The sequence below is a fragment of the Diceros bicornis genome, chromosome 17 (genome assembly GCF_020826845.1).
Source record: "Diceros bicornis minor isolate mBicDic1 chromosome 17, mDicBic1.mat.cur, whole genome shotgun sequence".
Classification (NCBI taxonomy): domain Eukaryota; kingdom Metazoa; phylum Chordata; class Mammalia; order Perissodactyla; family Rhinocerotidae; genus Diceros; species Diceros bicornis.
In genome coordinates, this window is record NC_080756.1 from 27,020,919 (window position 1) to 27,041,149 (window position 20,231).

Below are 20,231 nucleotides of genomic sequence, written 5' to 3' on the forward strand. Positions count from 1 at the left end.
ATAATCAATGATTGGTTTGAATTTTGAGAATTGAAATTTGAGAATTTCTCAAAATTTCTAAGTAATGGATTTCACATAGTCAACTTTAAAAGAGGTATGTATGAGGAAGAAGAAATGCAATTTAACAAAGCAGAATGGATTGAAACAATTATGGTTTGGATCTAAGGAAGTGTTTGCTTTCAGTTATCAGATACCTAGAGCTGTGTTTATAACCTATATCTGTAGCAAGTGCTGCAGAAAAGGAAATTTTCTCAACCGTAAGATATTTTTTTGGTGGATGGAGCTGACATGAATTTTTAAAAATAAATTTGTCTTGCAAATTTAGTCTTCAGGAAAACTAATTTATTCCACTGATGGAGATGTACCTTTATAGAATATAAGTCATAATAAAATGAAGAAAAGAACATAGCTCAATTCAACAAATATTTTTAAGCATTTCCTATGAACAAGGACTGTACTAGGTGCAGGAAGTATAAAGAAGAATAAACATCATCTCTGTCATAGGAAAGCTGGTGGGAAAGACACAGTATAAAGAGGTTATCTTTGTCTAATAGAAGTAGATGGCATAATTGAAGAACTGGGGAAGAGGGGAGAGAAGCCTACCTGGGGGTTCAGGAAAGGGTAATAAGTAAGTAAGTAATTTTGACTGAGCTGAGTTCTAAAGGATGAGTAAGAGTCACTCAGGCAAGGAAGGAGGGCAGGATGTTCCAGGAAGAGGAAACAAAAAAAAGCAAGCTGTGCTCCAGAATCATGCCTGTTTGCAATTATCTATGTTTGGTTTTACTAAAATCTAAAAGGCAAGGGGCTAGATGATGGGTGAGGAGGCTAGAGAAATAAATGAAGCTCACATCTTAGAGATTCTTATATCTCATGCTAAAGAGTTAGGTCTTGAGCATGTCCTATAGACACTGGTAAGCAATGCTAAATACATATGGTAAAAGCATATGGTAAAGACGTGATCAAAACAATGTGGTAGACTGGAGTGGAAATCAGTGCAATAGAGGGACCAGAACAGATCCATACATCATCTGTAGAAATTTAGGTTATAATAAAGATGGTATTTCAAATCCATGGGGGAATGCATGCTCTATGCAATAAATAGTGTTAAGAAAATTAGTTATTGATTCAGAAAAAAGGAAAAGTAGACTATTACCTTAACCATCCATAAAAATAAACTTCAGATAAGTTAAGCAGCTGAGTATAAAAGAAATTTAAGTATTCGGAGACCATATATGAGCACATTTAAAAAAATTAGAGGTGGGGCTGGCCTGGTGGCATAGTGGTTAAGTTCCCGCGATCTGCTTTGGCAGCCCTGGGTTCGCGGGTTCTGGTCCCAGGTGTGGACTACACACTGCCTCTCAAGTCATGCTGTGGTGGTGTCCCATATGCAAAGCAGAGGAAGATTGGCACAGATGTTAGCCCAGGGACCATCTTCCTCAAGTAAAAAGAGGAAGATTGGCAATGTATGTTAGCTCAGGGTCAATCTTCCTCACAAAAAAAACAAAAAAAATTAGAGGTGGAAAGGCTTCCTTAAACAAGGCATAGATTCCAGAAGCCATAAAAGAACAAGATTGACAGATATAACCTGGTATAAGTTAAAAAAGATCTCTGCACAACGAAAGGCATGATAAAATTAAAAGATGAATAACATACAGAGAAAACTATTTGCAGCATATTTAATGGATGACTGATTATTGTGTAGAATGTATACCGAGCTTCTATAAATCATTCAAAGATAGATATATGATTGGAGGTTATAAATATGCAATTTACAGGAGAAGTATAAAAGGCCAATAAACACATGAGAAGATGCTCATCAACACTAAATTGGGTAAATATGAATATAATATAAATAATAGGGGACTATTGGGAAACAGCCACTTTCATACATGGTTGGTGGTAGCGTAAATTTTTGGAAGGCAATTTGGCATTGATCTATCCAAATAAATAACTCACTCTGGTGGACATTCATCCCAACCATCTGTGATTTCTCTTTGGGAATCAAAGCACTTCCAGGTAAGTTGGCTCCACCTACAGCTTCAGAGGAGTGACATATGACTTAAGCCTGTCAGGACATTCTGTTTCTCTGGTCACAATGATTGATGGTGCAGGGGTGGACATATGACCTAAGCTAATCAAATCAGACCCAGCCCTGGTGGTCTAGTGCTGAAGATCTGGCGCTCTCATTGCCATGGCCCGGGTTTGTTTCCTGGTGAGGGAACCACACCACATGTCTGTTGTCATATGGTGGTGGCTGCATGTTGCTGTGATGCTGAAAGCTATGCCGCCGGTATTTCAAATACCAGCAGAGTCACCCATGGTGGACAGGTTTCAGCAGAGCTTCCAGACTAAAACAGACTAGGAAGAAAGACCTAGCCACCCACTTCAGAAAAAAGTGGCCATGAAAACCGTGTGAAGAGCAGCAGAGAATTGTCCTATATAGTGCCTGAAGGTGAGAGGATGGCGCGCAAAGACCAGGCAGGGTTCTGCTCTGCTGTGCACAGGGTCTCAGGATTCAGAATTGGCACTAACAATAAAAATAAAATCAGAGGGAATTTTAGCACTTTTTCTTAGAATTCAGGGCAAAAGCACTCTTTCCTTTTTTGCTGGATGTAAATGGAGAAACACGTTGCCCCAGAAGTTGTTGGCAGCTAACTGAGATCATGTGATGAATTACCCTTGGAAGGAAGTGAATCTTAGGGAAGGCAGAGGAGAAAGATGGGAAGAAATGGGATCCATTAGATTAAGCCTTTCCTAAAACAAGTTCTTCCCCTGGAATTTGAGTTAAATCAGCCTGTAATTTCCCTCTTCACAAATATTGCTCTGAATCGAATTTTCTATCACTTGTAGCCCAAAGATTCCTAATTGGTATATGCACATATGCTTTCACTGAGCAGTTTAATTTCTATGACTCAACTGTAAAGAAAAAGTTGGACATATGCACAAGAGAGTTTATTGCAGCATTGTTTGTAATAAGTGAAAAACTGGAAACAACCAAATATCAATTGAAGAGTCGTTAAATAAATTATCATAGATCCACACATGCAACATCGTAAACTATTAAAGAGAACAAAGTAACCTCTACTTACTTTTAATATACACATATTATATGCGTATATAAGTACACATATATAGATCTAAATAAACAGAAAAGGAACTGAATGCGTGCCCACCAAATATTGACGTTAGTCATCTCTAGGGAGAAGAATGAGAGTTGGAGGATTGTGAAGAAAGATTTTCATTGTTTACTCTGTATATTCTGTATTACATATTATCCAAGTAATATTAACTTATTACCCAAATAATATTACCCAATGTTAACTAATTACTCAGGTAATTATAAGTATACATTTTTCTTTTAAAAATGGAATACTTTACTGTATCTGAAAGATGTTATGCCTTTATTTTGTAGGCTGGTGATTCTAAAACTTTAGTCTGTATAATGATCATTTGTGTTTTTTAAAAGTGAAGTTTCCTGGGTCCTACCCTCAATGAATTTGAATTGGTGGAGCATAACCTGAGTAATATTGTTTGAAGTTTTCAGAAAACAACTAGATGTTCATTTAGATGCTATGCTGTGTGGAGTAGGAATTTGAGTGGGACATAAACAAGTTGGGGGACAAATTAGGAGGATATTGTAGTAGTTTAAGTGAAAGATGAAGGATGGAACAAGGATGGTACTGAGATAATCCAGCTAAAGAATGTAGAACACTATCTGGTACATAGGAGGCAGTCAATAAATGTTAGTCTTCACCTAACTGCATGCAGAAGAATGAAATTGGACCCCTTCCTTACTTACACCACTCACAAAATTAACTCAAAATGGATTAAAGACTTAAACATTGGATCTGAAACTGTAAAATTCCTAAAAGAAAACACAGAGAAAAACCTCCTTGACACAGGTCTTGGCAGTGATTTCCTGGATATGACACCAAACGCATAAGTAACAAAAGCAAAAATAAATAAGAGGGACTACATCAAACTAAAAAGCTTCTGCACAGCAAAAAACAAAACAAAACAAAAAAACACCCGCAAAAAAACAAATCAGCAAAATGAAAAGGCAACCTACAGACTGGGATAAAATCATCAGGGAAATGCAAATCAAAACCACAATGAGATATCACCTCACACCTGTTGGAAAAAAAGACAAGAGATAACAAATGCTCGTGAGGATGTGGAGATAAGGGAATCCTCATGCACTGTTGGTGTGAATGTAAATTGGTACAGCCACTATGGAAAACAGTGTGGAGTTTCCTCAAAAAACTAAAAATAAAACTACCTTATGATCCAGCAATCCCACTTCTGGGTATACATCCAAAGGAAATGGGAATAGGATATCAAAGAAATATCTGCACCCCTCATGTTCATTGTAGCATTATTCACAATAGCTAAGATATGGAAACAACCTAAGTGTCTATCAACAGATAAATGGATAAAGAAGATATGGTATATATATACAATGGAATATTATTCAACCATGAGAAAGAAGGAAATCTTGCCATTTGCAACAACTTGGATGAAACTGGAAGGCATTATGCTAAGTGAGATAAGTGAGACAGAGAAAGACAAATAGTATATGATATCACTTATATGTGGAATCTAAAGAAGCCAAACTCAGAGACACAGAGGGTAGAGTGGTGGTTACCAGGTGCTAGGGGTTGGAGGAAATGGGGTTATGTTGGTCAAAGGGTATAAACTTCCAGTTATAAGATTAACAGGTTCTGGGGTTCTAATGTACAGCATGGAGATTATAGCTAATAATACTGTATTATATACTTAAAAGTAGCTAAGAGAATAGATCTTAAATGTTCTTACCACAAAAAAGATGGTGGTTACGTGACGTTGTGGAGGCGTTAGTGAATGATATAGTGGTAATCATTATATATGTGTATAAAAGTGTATAAAATCAAGTGTATGTAAGAGTATCAAATCAATACATTGTACACCTTAAAGTTGAACAATGTTATATGTCAATTATATCTCAGTAAAGCTGGAAGAAAAACAACAAAAAAGAAATCTGCATTTGAAATGTAAATGTTATAAGCAATAAATGTTGTTTTCAAATCCCTCCCCCAAAAAAGTTAGCCTCCACCATTAGTGCTGTTGCTACTACTACTACTTCTATTACTACTACCATGAAGCAGTCTAAAAACATTTGAAAATAAAATTTAGCAAGTAAGAACACAGGAGATTTTAATTAAGCAGACCTCATTAACATATGCATATTAATATCAATATTAATATTCTTATGTTTTTTATCTGAACATACATTTGTGTAAAATTCTATACCATGAACATATAGAACATTTCTTTCAAATGCCCATGAACTAGTGTCAAAAACTGACAATCACAATAAACTAAAAAAATAAAAATTATACAAGCAACATTTTTCATCACAATATAGGAAAATTAAAAATTAACAAAAAGTCCCAGAAAACAAAAGCCTTAAAGATTAAGATATTATTTTATAAACAACTCTTGACTCAAAGACAACATATAAATCAAAATTGCAGAACATCTAGAAAATGATAATGAAAACTTTGCATATTAGAAGCTATGGGGTATAGCTAATCAGTACTTAAAGGATTAAATACCTATATAGAAAACAGAGTGAAACAAAATTGAATTAAGCTTTCAACTCAAGAAGTTTGAAAAGGACAACAAAATAAATGAAAAGAAAGTACACAGAAAAATTAATAAAGATACAAGAATAAATTAATGAGTTAGAAAATAGAAAAGTAGCAGAACTAATAAATAACATCAAAAGCTTATTCTTTGAAATAAGCAATAAATTTGATAAACTGAAAACTAATTGAACTAAGAAAAAAGGGAGAAAGTGAAAACACAAAAAATGAGTAATGATTAAGGGACAAATAACCACAAAAATAATGGAATTAAAAGGTGAGAGAGAATTTTGCTCAAATCTCGGCAAACAAATTGGAAAATTTGATAAAAAAGACAAATTTCTAGGAAAATGTAGTTTATTTGTCATAACTCCAGAAAAGATTGAAACTCTCAACAGACCAATTTTCATGGAAGATATAAAGTTGTTAAAGAGCTCTCCCTTGGAAAACATCCAGTGAGGCCTACCTCATCTTTAAAATGTAAATGATTTGAAAGCTATTTAAACTGCATCAGTTCCTGGAAGAACAAGTTTAACACTGTATAACAAGTACAACAAATTTTGGCAAATAACGCACAAAACAAAAATTTTGGATCAACTAAATTCACAAATATTGAGGCAAAACCCTAAGTTGAATATCAGCAAGGAGAGTTTCATAGGACATTAAAATAATGAGATAACACGATCAAGTAGAGTTTATTCCAGAAATGCAAAAAGTGGTTCAACAGGAGGAGAAAATCATGTGACCATCTTCACCTAAGCTGAAAAGGCATTTGACAAAATTCAACATCCATTCTTGATAAAAACACTCAAAAATGGAAAACAAAAACAAAATCCAGAAATAGATTCAAGTATACAATGACAGTAGTGTATGCTAAAGGTGGCGTCTCAGATCAGAGAGGAATAACAAATGGTGTTGAATCCACTGGTGTGGTGGTACACGAGTCTTTATAGATATTCTTTAAATTCTACATATATGCTTTATACAAATGTCTCTATGCATGATGTATTCACAATAAAATAATATACACTGGTGAGAATCCTGCCTTAGTAGGCTAAGGGACCTTTTGGCCATTACACAGCTTCCTGCATCTATGACCATATGAACTTGTTATCTAATATACAAGAATCAGTAAGAGAAACATAGGAAATACCACAGAAAAATAGGGAAGACACACAAATAGGCAATTCATAAAAGGGAAAATATTAATGACTATAATTAATCACACAAATTAAAACTACAAGGGAATATAGGTTTATACCTCTCTGCTTGGCTAACTTGAGGAAGTGGAAAAATACCAAGTGCTGACAGAAGATGTGAGGCAACAAGAATCATGAGGGCAGGGACATTATCTGTTTGTTCTTTTTTATATCTAGTATGATAGATTTTTTGCAGTTATAGATGCCAATTTGATCACACTTTGCTGTATCTGTGTGGTTGAGTGGTCCTCTTCCATGCTGATTCTGGATGTGGTGATATGCCTTGCTTTGGCTGCTTTGAAAATAATAAACGTGATTAATTTAGAGAGCTGCAAAGTGTTGGTGCTTTGGGGCTTACCTTCTCTTGCCGTCCTTTGGACTCTGAGATGGCCATGTGATGAAGACCAGGCTAGCCTGCTGGATGATAAGATACACCATGGAGCAGAGATGAACTGTCCCAGCCAAGGCTCCAGAGATGTGAGAGAGCAAGCCCCCAGCTTTCCTGGCAGAGCATGGGAGAGCCAAGCAGAGACACCTATGATCAGCAGAAAACTGCTCAGCTGAGCCCAGCTTAAAATATTGATTTACATAATTATGAACTAAACAAATGGTCATTTTTAAACCACTAAGTTTTGGGGTAGTTTGTTATGCAGCAAGGCTAACTGCTACACCAGCTTGTAGGACTGTACCTGGAATATAAAAGGGGTGCTTAATAATTTGTTGAATAAATGAATGAAAACATCTTTCAAGGATATATACATAACTAAAAATACGTTTAGCACATTAGAATGCAGCTCTGTAGGGCAAGAGAGCATGGGAATGGAGAGGGGGAGTTATAGTGAAGAAAGTGTCAAGGATTGGGAAGGCTAGAGGGTCTGTTCACCAAAGGAGGGGGGACACATAGATTTGGAGGGAAGATGATTTACATCTGGTATGTGTTGAACTTGAAGTTAGTAGAAAATCTAGGTGGAAAGGAAGATAACAAAATAGTTGCAATATTTATTGGAATTTGTGGTTTCTTAGTCTGTGATTCAAAACAAATGGAACAGGAAAATAAGAACAGGGTAGCTCTTACATTTAGTTCCTTACCAATTGTAAAACTACATTGAACAGTATTGTGTTTAGTCCTGGGGTGCCCACCTACAAATGGATATTCACTCCTGTGGACAAAGGTTTGCAACCACTGAAAAAATTCAAATTATAGATTTGGAAGATCCACTGGCTTACACATAAGTAATTTTGTTCATATGGCAGGAATAGTTGTCACTGTCTAAGTATCCAGCTGTGAGCACTGGGAAAGAGATTTAATAATCATTCCGATGTATAAATCCTGGTATGTTTTTAGAAATGCAGATTTGGCTCATTACTTAAGGTGGGGCAGTGGAAAGGACCACGGACTTTGGGTTCAAAGTGTTAGTAGTTCTGTGATCTTGGGCTCACCAGCCTCTCAATGTCTTACTTAAAATGGAGATAACAACACCTGCTTTGACAACTCATAGCTTTGTTCTGAAAATTGTATGAGGCAATAGAGTGACAGTGATTTGTAAAATAGGAAGCCACACAGGTAATGGGGAGGCCGATGTGCTGAACGCTTTGCTGGAAAATTTTCTATATCTTATCTGTAATGGCATATCACGCCTCCTTCTACAACACGGGGAATGTATCTTGGTTTTACTCTTCATTTAATTACCACTCAAGCCATACTGAGCTCTTTGGGACATAGTGGGCCTTTGAAAAAGTTTCTGTTTTGATTCATTGTAACTGTCAGATGCAGCCATGTAGTAACTAACCCTGTTACAGAATGTCTTCTAATTTGGTAAGGAGTTTAAATGATGTGAAGAGGAGGATAATGAATACAGCAACCGGTGAACACAATGAAATTTCTTACTCAGGTCCCTGGCTGGTTCTAGTTAACATGCTTACAACTAAAGTGTTAGTTCTAAGAAAGTCTCTTGTGATTACAGGAATACTGAAGAATATTTGTTTCATAAAAGAGATGACATTGTGATAAATGGCTTCCCAGGCCTGCACTCCCTTTGGGCAGAGACGCTCTGTTAGGCAGAGTCCTTGGAGAGAGTCACTGTTTGGTGATGATATACAACAAGCTAGCTCTTTATTTATAACTATAAAAAACTCCATGTTGAGATTGCTTTATACGTAAAATTAGTTGGTGTAACTCTTCAAGCACTTCTGCTCGGGTTTTCACCACTGAAAGAGCAGATCTTGCTCTCTACCGGCCCACCTGCCATAGGAGTCTGTTAGCAATATGCTTGCTGGGCTTTATTTAGCCTCAGTTTACCGTTCCCAGTGATGGGAGGCTCATCACTTTCAGAGGCAGTTCCTCTGAAGCACTCTCCTTGGGTAATTGTTCAAATCAAACACCCATACTTGGTCTCATTTGTCCTAATTTTACCCTCTGGGGCACGATGGAGGATGTCTACTTTTCTCCCTGGCTCAAATGTAGGTTTACAGAAGAGCAGATATCCTTTGTAGATATTTTATTCCTCTCCCTGACCACTGCTCCTTCCTCGCTTTTCTGCTGCTGCTGATAATCACAAATCATAATAATTCAGCCATATTTTTACTTTTCCTAAGGTACGTGCCTCCTGCCAGCTCTCTCCTCAGACATCTCCCATGCTTATACCTGAAGTTGGAAAAAAGGTGGTTTCTTGACCCTAACACTTCAAATAATATTGCCACTTACTCTTCCTACAAGTTTCTCTAGGGTCTTCAAACTTTAGCCAGTGTATTTAGGATGTATATTGAATAGATTTTGAATTTTTCTGAAGAAGTGATGAATGATAAATATTTACACATTTTTTTCATTATTAAAACTGATTATACGTTAGTATGATTCTAAGGGTGCTAGCTGAAGGAGATCAATTCAGCCCTTATAAACCCTTGGTGAGCAGGGACTTTGTGTCCTATATGCTTTTTACCATGCTGCATGGCAAATAGTAGGTACTCAATTAATGTTGAAAAAATAAATGCAAATCTGAGGCAAAGGAAAATTACTACACAAGTACTTGGATTCATGAGGACAAGAACAAGATCTTAAACATCTTGCAACATAGTAGGCACTTGTTGGGATAATGGGAAAGCAGCAGGATCTGGTTAGCCTCTGCCAGGAAGGAAAAAGTCTTGATGGGATAAGCTTATTTCCACAACATGTGGCCTCTTAGGTGCATTGTAGGAATAGCTAAGAGGGATTTGAACTGAATGCTTCTTCCTTGGGTGAGTCTGCCAGTGAAGAGAAAATAAAAAAGTCATTAGAAATGAAGTCATATAGTGAAAAAAAGTCCCCATGATAAAGACTGCCTATGCCCTGTGATTATTTCTTAGAAGGAGAACAAGAATTCATTTCTAGTCATTGTTAATCCTCTCCCCTCTCCTTTTGAGGTCTCTGATTCTCTATGGCAAGGGCCTTTAATTGGTGTCTTTGCCTTACTCTACTAAAATTGCTCTATTTTATAAAAGTTCTATTCTTCAAGTATGCTGGTCACCAGAGAAATTAGTGGAGTGTGAATAATGGCAGGAAATAGAATTCTATGGGAGTGGTGGGTGCATTCCCTAAATCAGTAACTATCAGTCTTCAAGATTTCTCAAGCTAGTGAAAAGAAAAATGTGGTTTCCAACCTTTTACTTTGCCAAATAATGATATTAAAATCCTGTTGAAATTACTGTCTTCATTCATCATTATTTCTTAAAAGACTGGATATTTTTGGAGTAAAAAGTAGTATAGAACATAATTATTTGAACAAAGGCTAATTTTTTTAAAAAATCTTTTTCCTCCCAGCTTTATTGAGGTATAATTGACAAATAAAATTGTGACATATTTAAAGTATACAATGTTATGACTTGACATATGTATACATTGTGAAAGGATTCCCCTCATCAAGTTAATTAACACATCCTCTTGTGTTTACCCGTTTTTTTTTTTTACCTTTTTAAAGTAGAACTTAGATGTTCTACTCTCTTAGCAAATTTTAATTATACCATACAGTGTTATCAACTATAGTCACCATGACTGGTGGGTCCTCAGATCATATTGGGTCCTCAGATCATATTCATCTAGTAACTGAAAGTTTAAATCCTTTGGCCAAACTCTCCTCATTTCCCCCATTCCCAGTCCCTGGCAACCACTTTTCTTCTCTCTCTTTCTAGAAGTTTGACTTTATTTTTAGATTCCACATATAAGTGATACTATGCAGTATTTGTTTTTCTCTGTCTGGCTTATTTCACTTAGCATAATGCTCTCCAGGTTCATCCATGTTGTCCCAAAAGACAGGATTTCCTTCTTTTTTTTAAGGCTGAATAATATTCCATTGCGTATATATACACACCACATTTTCTTTATGCATTCATCCATCAGTGGACACAGGTTGTTTCCCTATCTAGACTATTGTGAATAATGCTGCAATGAACATGGGCGTACAGATACCTCTTTGAGATGATGGTTTCATTTCCTGTGGATATATGCCCAAAAGTGGGATTGCAGGATCATATGGTAGTTTTATTTTTAATTTCTTGGAGAACTTCCAGATGTTTTCCATGGTGGGAAGGCTAATTATTTAAGCAGAATAAATTTAGCTTTGTGAAAATATCACCCTATTTTAAAAATTTTACTGCAGCAAAATTTTTAGCACAGACTAGTAACTATAGGGCAACCACTCTGGTGCTCAACTGGATGGCCTGGAGGCTCAGTGATGGCAGGAAGGCTGCTCCAGGCAGGGATTCTGGGGCTCACAGGACATCATTTGGATGGGAGCGTGGCTAGTCAGCTGGCTGTCTAAGCTAACAGGAGTTTGGACATATTTGTGGATTTGACGAATTGTACAATACTTTTCTTGGCTGATGATATTCTGATTAGAGATATCATCACAATGACCCTGCTAAGGGCAGATCAATTCAGGTGAAAATAGTTGAGAATAGAGAAATATTTATGACCTGGTAATTCAATTGGCAGGATAATTCTGTGGTTCTCTCTATAATGCTCTAGTTTTGAATGAAATTTAAATTCAAAATATTCTACTATTGGTGTTTTATTTTTCTGTTTATGAGGAAGACCCAAAATAAGTTGTTTTCATGTTTCAGGTATAATCCAGATGACCTGATTGTATCAGTTAACATTCTTGGTTATAAACAATAGAAACCAACTTGTGTTAAGTAGATAAGGAAATTTTTTTGAAGGACACTGGAGTGGACCCAGAAATGACAGGGTCTAAAAGGCCAGGCTTGGGCAAGGACAGGAAGGCGGGCAGGCTGGGCAACCAGGACCAAAACCAAAGTCACACCCTGGAATAGGTTGCTGGAGGCTGTTGCCACGAGCACCACAGCCCAGGCTCCAGTGGTGCTGTGTGTTGCTGCCACCTCTCGCAGAATGAATCTTTCCTTCCTCGCTTCTTTGTATCATCAGATAAAGAGTTACAGCTGAGGGCATTCAGCCTGGCCGAAGTCACACATAATTTGGAACTAGAGTTTAGGGGTGGGGAACGCACTAAGTTTTAGGGATAGGGAAGGTAATTTTTGGGCTTGAAGGCTCACTGGAATCCTTCAAACATTGGAAATGGGACTAGGCAGTCAAGAAGGTAATATGCACACATGACCGTAGAATAAGGCCATGCTTCCATTTTATGTGTAAATCCTTATAGTACAAGTTCCCATCCTACTTGTTAAGCCTTTTACCAGAATCTGCAATCCACCTGCGCCCGGAAATTCTCAGGACATGTGTCCGGGCTTCTCAGATCTTTCTGGTTGTTCTTTGCCCCCTCAGCCCATGGTCCAGCTCTGGGCCTTTGTTTCTTTCTTCAGAAGATCATCCCTCCCACAATGGCGGTTGAGATGAGGCTGCAAAATTGAAGAGATTTAACTGAATAATCAAGACTAACCAAAAGTGATTGGAATTGAGAAAATCTAAATGAATACCAGACATGGCTGTTGTTTGAATGAAACCCTGTCCATGAGCTGCTATCTATGACTCTGTCCTCAGCCCCAGACTGCTGCCCTGTTGCCAATGTCTCTTCATCTCCCTGCCTGTTTCTCTTTCCTTGCTAAAAGGAAATAATCTGTGAGATGAAACTTGGTCAACAGAGAATATCAAGCTAGTGCGTATATAGAGATAATCACCTTCTAGGTTCTGTTTTAAATTTCTTATATATCAACCCATGTAGTCATCAAGTTGCCCTATGAGGAGGACTGTTATCTAACTTTACAGATGAGAAAGCTAAGGCACAAAGATATTGGTAAGTTGTAACGAAGTCATATAGCTGGTAAATGGAAGAAGCTAGGATTTGAACCTAAGCAGTATGACTGTACGAACTTAGTGTAAAACCACTAAACTACGCTGCTTCCTGTAAAGACACTGATCACAACGACCAGCTTGAGCAGTTTAGCAGCACTGAGTCTGTCACCTCTATTCCTGAATAAGATCTTTGCATGAGCAAAAATTTCACTGAAAGGATTTTTTCAAATCATAGGATCAGTTTGCACCCAAAGAATTTGACTTCCTCTCCAGAAAAGTAGAAAAAACACTTGCAGACTTAAAAATAACAGCTTCTTTTACCTTTAGCCAACAATGCTTCACCCATGAAAAAATATCATGGGCTCCAGCTGAAGTCAGATCACCCTGTTAAACAAAGTAGGCTTTTCTCCAAATGATAAATACAAAAGCCTAAAAGATGGACAGCAGCCATTAGGCAGTAAGAAGTCCAGAAAGAAATAAGACACGGCCTATTTCCCTAAAATTCTGTTATTCATTTGAAGGACAAAAGTTTCTGTGCCTGCCATTTCCCTTTTGTGTGTAGTACTGATTGCAGAAGTTTTATGCTAAAGCCCACTCACATGCTCGCATTGAAATAGCGCCTTGCTTTAGTGATAATACGTTCAGATACCAACACATGAACACCATCTATCAATTTGAAATCACCATGCTGTGTTTTGAGTGTGACATGTAGCTCCATTGTCAAAGTACTGCTAGCAAAAACCGTCTTTGAGCTGTGTGAAGAAAACCAGGGAATCTGGATGGACGAATCTCTCTTTTAATCTTTTTACCGTTATTCTTTGGTTAACAAACACCGAGTTGCATGTGAGGCTGTTTCAGATTCACTATTCTGTTTAAATTTTGAGGACAGGCTTTTACGTTTGTTTTTAAAAGCTCTTCTGTCTTGGATGGGTTCCTTGGATCAACTCTTGCTTCAGTGTGAATAGTGGTCATGGCCTCTTTGAAATCCTTTGATCATATTAATGTTCAAGTGGGCCCATAAATGAAAGGATTTCAGAGGGGACGGTGGCTTCTCATTAATCCCACACAGTATTCATTCCATCTCAACCATCAGAGACAATTCATGGAGGGAGCCTGGCACTAAGAGGGGAAATGAGCACACTTCTCAAACTTGATAAAGATCTGTATTAACCGTATAAAAAATGTGCTAGGCACCATGGTGATGACTCTGACAACGTAGTAGCAATAAAACAGATGATTAAAAATGAAGAAGACTGGCACTCTTTAGTAATTGGGAGCAGAACTCTTAACCTTTGTGGTCATACACATATTTGTCTCAAGATATTAAGTTGAAAGTCATTATTTGGTGGTGTTTTGGTAACACTTAGGATGTGTTTTATGGAGATGCACTGAGTCTAATTCTGTGTTTGGAGCTGGGCTCAATACATTGTTAAAGGTCAATAAATGTTTGCAATTATTGCAGTTATTTAGAGGACTGTGAGGTTGGCAAAGGCTGGCAGGATACCCAGCTAGTCTTCTGGCTCTATGTTGCTGGGTTCCACCAGGTGGGAGCAGCAGTAGAAGTGTCAGCTCTGGAATAGCATGGGTCCTGGTCCAGTAGATCCTCAGGGCTCTTGAATCTCCTGCTTATTATCTCACTTTGTTAAGAGCTAACTCCTCTCCTTCCTTCGCAGCACCTCTTATTTATTTATTATTTATGCATCTTGTTTTTATTCTTTCAACAAATATTTAGTGGGTATATTTTCTGAACCAATTACTGTGTGGTGAGTTGACTATTCAGTGATGAAGAAAACAGACGTACTTCCTGTCTCCTTGGAGCTTACATTTTCTCCACAGATGAGTCCAAACCAAACAGGATTATTCAACTACTGTGTGCCTTGGAGTTGGCTCATATTGAATAGTATTTGAGCCTGGATAGCTGTCTCATATTTAGATATGTTCATAGAGATAACTTAGAATGTTAATGTAATTACTTATAGATCTTTAATTTTTAGATAGTTAGTAGATCATGTAAATTGAGAACCCACAGATGTCAGATTTTAGGAGGTAAAAAAGATTCTTTTTGGCTTGTCTTTGCCTCACACTCAAGTTTATCAAAGACATCCACTTTCTCCACTAAAAATGAGGCAGAGGATAATTTTAAGATGATTTCCCAGACTGATACATCTATATACCAATAATGCTATCCCCCGCAGCCTTCAAGCCTTTGAGAATGGGGTGGAGGGTGAGATACAAACTCAAGAAAACTCAGAAGTGAAGATCTCTTGACTCACTAGAATTCTGCCAGTTTGAGAAAAGTAGTTTATAGCATTATTGAGAACTCCCAGACACTTACAATACCACATTAAGAAGCCATACTTATTCTGGCCCACCTGATGGCCAAAACCCAAGTGGGCTAAAAGAACTACTCTGTCTGCTTCCATCCCAAAGTTTCAATGTTGCCACTTCAATGTGTAGAAGAACCACCCAAAATATCCCCCAGCAGAGAAAAGAGCAGAAGGAAGCTGGTAAGAGAGTTTTCCAAATGCCTAAGGAGGAGGTGTCCCATGGCCTGTCTCGGACCTTCCCAGGGGAATTTCCCTCTTCTCCTACATAACCCTGTGCTCATTCACTTGATCCCTTAGGACACTCCACTCACTAGATTGAGTCCTAACACCTTGTCCTGGAATTAGATCAATCCAGAGAAGGATCCTCCTTCTTGGGAGAGCAGTGGGGTAAGAATGAGAGTGGGAGTCTTGAGCTTTCCCTAGAGGCCAATCAACTAAGTCATCTAAACTAACACTGGGTCAGGTTAATTACTGAATTTTAACATAGTTTCTGAAAAGTTCTCACATGGTCTGGTCCTACGATTTCAAAGACGGAGGATACAACCTATTTGTGGGGTCATGAAACTAATTTAGTGGGTCACAACTTGCATTTAAAAATAATTGGAAAATATACCAGATCAAGATATAAAATAAATCTTTTTTAGTTGGTTGTGGTCAAAAAAGTTTGAAAAGCATAGTTCTGATTTATGTGGCCAACTGGGAAAAGTGACAGACATCAAGCAAGAGTCAGAGTAGGTAAAATAACTCTGGTTGGTGCTTCCTTCTCTTCTCTTTCTTCTTAGGTATAAATGCTATTTGGTCAGATATAGAGCTACTTAATTTGCTATTGACAAAGGGGAAATGGAACCTTTCAGATGTTGCTTGACTGATACCAGTATTTCCCACTCAGCCATTATCTAGAATCATTTCCATTTGACTTTTTTTCATTATATTGATAGTCTTGAAGAAAACTCCCACCAGCCATAGACAAGTACCTTATTGAATCTCCCAAAAGACTACTGACATGACAACAGCAGAAACTCACTGCTTTCATCAACTAAAAACCCAAACAAAAGCAAATATTCTCCCTGCCCACCCCTCCCCCCACCACTATCTTAGTACCCCCTGATTTAGGTATTAGGTTCACACAAACTGAATAACAAAATACGTGGTCCCTGCCTTCAAGGCACTTACTCTCTAAAAATGTCAAATTAGAATTTAGAAATGTTAAAAAGAATTGTATGAATCAAATTTTATCAAAACAGTTGCCAGAATAATTTGTTTCTAGTTCTGTGTTATTTTCATTAGTACTGTCTTCATTTTACGGGTGAGGAAACTGGGATCCAGAAGGAATGAACAGGGCAGGAGAGGAAGACCTGTAGACTAGCCTTGGCCCCTGAGGAATCACACAGTACCTGTCAGATCCCATAGGGAGCTCTGAGAGAACCTGGCTTTGGCTATTGAGAGATTGACAGAAAGCCTCACCCTGCAATGTGGAGACATGGGCAGTGGGGCCAGGGTAAGGGGCTGCCTGGGCAGAAAGCTCAAGAGGACACGGGAACTGAATATAGACGTAACCAGAGTGTTCTTACGTCACTGATGGTTCATTGCTTTCTAATATAAATAATTTCCTAGATATGCAGAGTACCTCATAGCTGAATTGTTCCTCCATACTTCACTGTCGTTGACACAAATTCAAGTTGACAATCAAATGCACAAGACACAATTGGCTTTAATCTACTACTTCACTTATTTAGCTTTGTAGAAGGGTGCGGGGCAGGACACAGCAGTAGAGCATCTTTAAATTCTTTGGAAGTCCCTGCAGCTATCCAGGCAGTTTCCCTTGTTCCCTCCCCTACACATGCACGCCACAGGTGATTTCCCACCGTTCTTTTATAGCTCTCTAAGCACACAAGCACAACTCACAGCTCCCCCAGCCCAGGGACTATCCTCTGGATCAGGGCTCATACAGCAAACAAGACAGACACAGCATAAATTCCACATTTGTCCTAACTTTGCCCCTTCCAAAAAAACCCCAGTACTCAGAGGTCATTTCCAAGCCAGTCTGGCATTAACCCTTTCCTCACTTCCTGGAATCCAGGAGCTGCAGGGTAAAAGGGCTGGGTCATTTTGCTGAAAAGTATCATCACTCCCCTGGGAATCCCTGCATTTCTGGTTTGTCAGGTTAATGAATCTAGGTTCTCATAATTTATTTAGGAGACCTGCAGAGTGGAAAGGAATGTAAGATGTGCCGGCCAGTTGACAACCTGCTGCCACTTAGCATTCAGAATTACCGGCAGGGGTAAGAGTAAGGCCTGTGAGGAATGGGGGAAGGCTGGAGTGAGGGGAGCCTGTGCCAGGGCAGGAACCAGCCCGGTCCCTCACCAGCAGTGAGACGGAGCAGCTCTGCCGACACCTGGGCATGTTCAGGGAAGCAGCAGCCCTGGACCAGTTATGTGAAAATCAGAGTTGAGCAGCCCCAAATGTACTCCATTGCACTTAGAGGAGCACCTCCTGCCTGGGCTCCTGAGGTGACTCTCCCATTGGGAGGAAAGGAGAGTACACCAGGGCTGTGGTAGATTTATTCTTGCAGCCGCCAAAGAAAATTTGGACTATTTAGAAGAAAGCAAATGGTCAGGGTAAAAATAGTTCTTGGGTTAAAAGAAATAAGAAAACAAAGAATCAGGTACAGCTGTTGAGGTGGCTCTAAAGACAAGGGATGAAGTGGAAGGAAATCGATAAGACTCCTATGAAAGACTGGTTGACAAGTCATCAGAGGTCAGGAGAAATCTAATCTAGCACCAACAGCTGCCACTGTGGAGAAATTCTGTCAGTTCCATTGCTTTATCCCAGTCTGTAAAAACTTAAGTCCAATGATGCCAAAATGGAGTGGGGATGCAAGTTTGGCCCAGGATGTTAAATTTGCTCCTCTGTTACAGCAGTTGAGCCCAAAGTGGATTGACTCGAAGGCCAGTGTCTCCCTGTCCAACCTCCATCAGGGGATCCAAGGCCATATGTATGGTTAAAATGGAATGGCCTGGGGGCATAGAACAAAGCTCTTTGAGACGACTGGATATTGATGCACAATGTTCCATAATGAATGCTGGAAAGAAAGAAGGCAATATTAAGGGGCCAAGAGTGAAGCTTGGGGGGGCATGGTGATACCATGGTGGAAGGTGTCAAGATCACAGTAAAACTTCAGATAGGAAAAAGAAAATGTACAAAATATGCTGTAGAGGCATCATCTTTACCTGGATGTTTAAGTGGAGTGGTTGTGTTGTGTGAATGGAGAGTTTTGACATTACCAGCTTATAGCCAAATATAGGACAAAGCATACATCAACTCCGTATGTCCTAAGGGAACTGCGTATATTTTGTGATATAAAGATCTAGGAAGAGCATTCCTCTGTCCCTCCCACAAGTCCCTCCCATTGATATAGTGAGTCTATAAATCCCAATTCCACATACTCATTCCTTTGGTGTCTAGAACAGAGTCTTGCCCTTAAAAAGGGCTCAATAAATACTCATGGACTTCTGTTAAGGAATGGCATCTTATAAGCTTGCAAAATAATGTTGGGAGCTACTATCAATCATTTGCCTGTAAGCAGAAAAATACCCAACTAATAATGTAAATAATATTAATAACTAATATTTATTATTTAACTATGGTTTTGGAAATATACTGAGTTTATGTGTATTAACTCATTTAATTGTCACCACAACCTTATGAGGTAAATATTATTATTATTGACATTTTTTGGATGAATAAATAGGTACCAAGAGGTTGAATAATTTTCTCAAGGCCACAGAGCTAGTAAACTGCAGAACCAGAATTCAAGTGGATTAAATAATAGAGACAGTTATTTCCCATAAGAAATCTGGAAAGTGGTGAATCTATGGGTGGTTCATTCAGGGGCTTTACCAGTCAGGACATTGGGTTGGTATCTCTGATATTCTCTTGACTCTTTCTTCATGCCCACAGCATAGCTGCTGTAATTTCAAGCACCATGTCCCTACAAAACTGTGTCCCAAGGAGGTGTTGGAGGAAGTTGGAAAAAGGTGTCAATAAAGAAGGAAAAGACTTAGAATAGGGAAATGATTCACGTAAAAGAAATGCTCCCAACCTTATGCCATTTGAAAATAAGCCTAGCTGTGACTGCAGTTAGCAGCATGCCCATGCACAGCCAGGAAACATCAACACGCAATACAAAGGCAGAAGACAATGAAGGCAGCGGTGCAGAGGCTCTCCACATACCACTTGATATAGTACAATTATAGCACCTATTTGTTGTAGTCATTGTATGTCTGGTCTCTTCTGCCAGATTGTGCACTTCTTATGGATAGAGATTGAGACTCTGTCACCTTTGTAGTCCCTGACACATGGCGGGCTCTGTCCTGTTCCTTTGAAGGGCTGCATTAGAGACAGTTGGCTTTGTCTGCTCAACCACTGAATTCTGGAGTCTGCCTTATTCTGCTCGCTGTACTGGGTGGACTGATGACTCCTTATTACTGTGGATAATGAAAACCACAACCCAATTGCTCTGTCTTTTAAAGAAAAAGGTTTCATTCTCTTTAGCATTAGCTTTACACAGTAACATACTAATCTTAGCACATTTTAAGTAGTCTCGACATAGTGTTGCACTAAAAAAGCATTAGCCTAATATTCAAAAAAATCCCTAGAAAATCCATTTAGCCTTGACATGTCTCTCAACGAGGCTGCTAATGAACATTTCTTTACATACAGCAGAACTACCTAAAAATCCTCTTTCCCTCGTCTCTCCCAGAACCTTGCATATCACAGCATGGCAGCTACCCCCAATCTCTTCCCATCTCTCCCTCAAAAGTCTTTAAAAGCTCCACTT